Source organism: Callorhinus ursinus, unplaced genomic scaffold, assembly GCF_003265705.2.
Source record: "Callorhinus ursinus isolate GAN/ISIS: 27379988/994484 unplaced genomic scaffold, GSC_fseal_2.0 scaffold14, whole genome shotgun sequence".
Taxonomy (NCBI): domain Eukaryota; kingdom Metazoa; phylum Chordata; class Mammalia; order Carnivora; family Otariidae; genus Callorhinus; species Callorhinus ursinus.
Window position 1 is genome coordinate 36,340,672 of NW_027397076.1, and position 2,480 is coordinate 36,343,151.

The following is a 2,480-nucleotide window of genomic DNA, read 5'->3' on the forward strand; positions in this document are numbered from 1 at the left end:
GCTTTTTCTGCTTTTAGGATCTTGTATATGCTGCTTTGTCTACCTGCTATGCCCTCTTGACCCTTCCATGTCTAGCCAAATTCTGTATTTTCTTCATGATCCTCCCTGATCTACAAAGTCTTCTGCGACTACCTTAGCCCACAGTGACTATTCTTTACCAGTTAATTTCCTGATGACAATTGGCCATAAATATATATTGAGCTTTCATATGTACCTGATTTTATTGATTTTATTTCCAATTCTGCCACTTTATTCTAATATCACTTTCCAAGGGTTTACATAAATATTACTACATTGCATTTTTTTTTTATTCCAACGAAGATTGATTTGTTTTGTTGGTTATATGTCAATCTCTGTTTTACAAGTTAAACAGGTGAAAATACCATTCTAGTTGGGGGGGATACAAACAATAAACAAATAAAGAAGTAAATATAGAGGTAACTTATAAAATGGGAGAAAATATTTGCAAAGAACATATATGTTAAGGGGTTAATATCCAGAATATATGAAGAATTCACACAACTCAGTAGCAAAAAAACAAATAATCCACTTTAAGAATTGGCAATAAGTTGAATAGCTATTTTTCCAAAGAAGACATACACATGGCCAATAAGTACACGAAAAGGTGCTCAACATCAGCAATCATCAGGAAAATGCAAATCCAAACCACAATCAGATATCACCTCACACCTGTTAGGATGGCTGTTATCAAAAAGCCAAAAGATCACAAGTGCTGGGGAGGATGTAGAGAAGCTGGAAGCTTTGTGTATCCTGTTGGTGGCAATGCAAAACGTTCAGCTGCTATGGAAAATAATATGAAAGCTCCTCAGAAAATTATAAATCTGACTACCATATGATGCAGGATTTCCCATTTCTGGGTATATATCCAAAAGAACTTAAATCAGGATCTCAAAGAGATAGCACTTCTGTGTTCACTGCTGCATTGTTCACAATAGCCAAGATAGGGAAACAATCTAAATGTCCATCAACAGATGAATGGATAAAGAAAATGTGGTATATCCATACAATGGAACATTATTCAGCTATGAGATAGAAGAAAACCCTGCCATATACAACAACATGGATGAATTCGGAGGACATTATGCTAAGTGAAATAAGCCAGTCACAGAAGGACAAATACTGTATGATTCCACTTACATGAGATATCTAAAAAATAGTAGCAGGAAGTTGAATGGTGGTTGCCAGGGGCTGAAGGAAGGGGGAAAATAGGAAGTTGCTGTCCTGAGTGTGTAGTTTCAGTTATACAAGATGACTAAATTCTAGAGATCTGCTGTATTGTACACTTCAACTCTATTGAGGGTAAATCTCATGTTAAATATTCTTGCTACAAAAAAAGTAAAAATAGAGTATGTCAGATGATGATAAGCATTAAGAAAAATCAAGGTGGGAAGGAGATCCGGGATGAAGGCGGTCAGGAAAAGGCTCACTGATGGAACTACCACTTTTGTACAGATTTGAAGGATCCTCCCAATGACTGAGAAGTTGATGGCAAAGGTATTACTGATTTTGTGGTTTTGTGGATATAGAAATGGAGGCTTGAATATTTTCAATAAAATCATATATTATTATGAAATAGACTAAAACCATAACCTACAAGAATTTACACTTCTCTGAGCTGCCTTTTGTACATTAGTTTCTCTCAGGTGAGTATGTCATTTATCTGATAAATTGTAATAAACAGCAGAAGCAGTTTCTTGAAAACCGTATTGTCTTGATTGACCAAACTGTTTTTCTGTGTATGTAGTGAATGTGTTTTCTGAATCAAAAATTGGGAAACAAACTCTGAAAAGTTCTAAAATGCTTAGAGGGACAATGGGACCAAGTAACTGAAATGGATCCCAAATCAATAATATGTGGCCACCATAATATAATAGATCCTTTGGACCTAACAGCATTAAACACAAACAAAGGCGTTCCTCGCTACCAAGAAAAGAGCAAATGTGACAGACGCCAGTATTTCTCACTCTGTTCCATGGAATATTAGCATTTCCTCAACATGTTAATGTATACTTTTTTTTAACTTGCAAAAGGGTTTTCTTATTTAGCAAGTTTGGGAAAATGATGCAAACTATATTTTCAATCTGGGAATTATATCTTACAATGGAATATTAAAGGCTTGGAGGGGTTCTACGTTAAAACAACTCTTTAGCTTTGTTTCACCTGTTTCCAGAAGTTGTTTGATCCAAGAATATGTTAGCTTTATCACTCAGTAACAGTTTGTGTCTTTGTTTCATAGAAAATAATTTGAGAAACACTGATCCACACAAATGATAATCTTGAGATGAAGCGAGCTAGAAAAAATTTAGTACTTCTGATCTAACTCTAGATGTCACTCAAGGAAAACAAGATAAGGGTTAAAACTGATTTGCTTTGTTTCTTAAATAAGAGATAGAAGTGAGTTTGTTTTTCCAGTTACATTACTTTAGGAAAAGAGTGTGCAGTTCACACCTCAAACTATC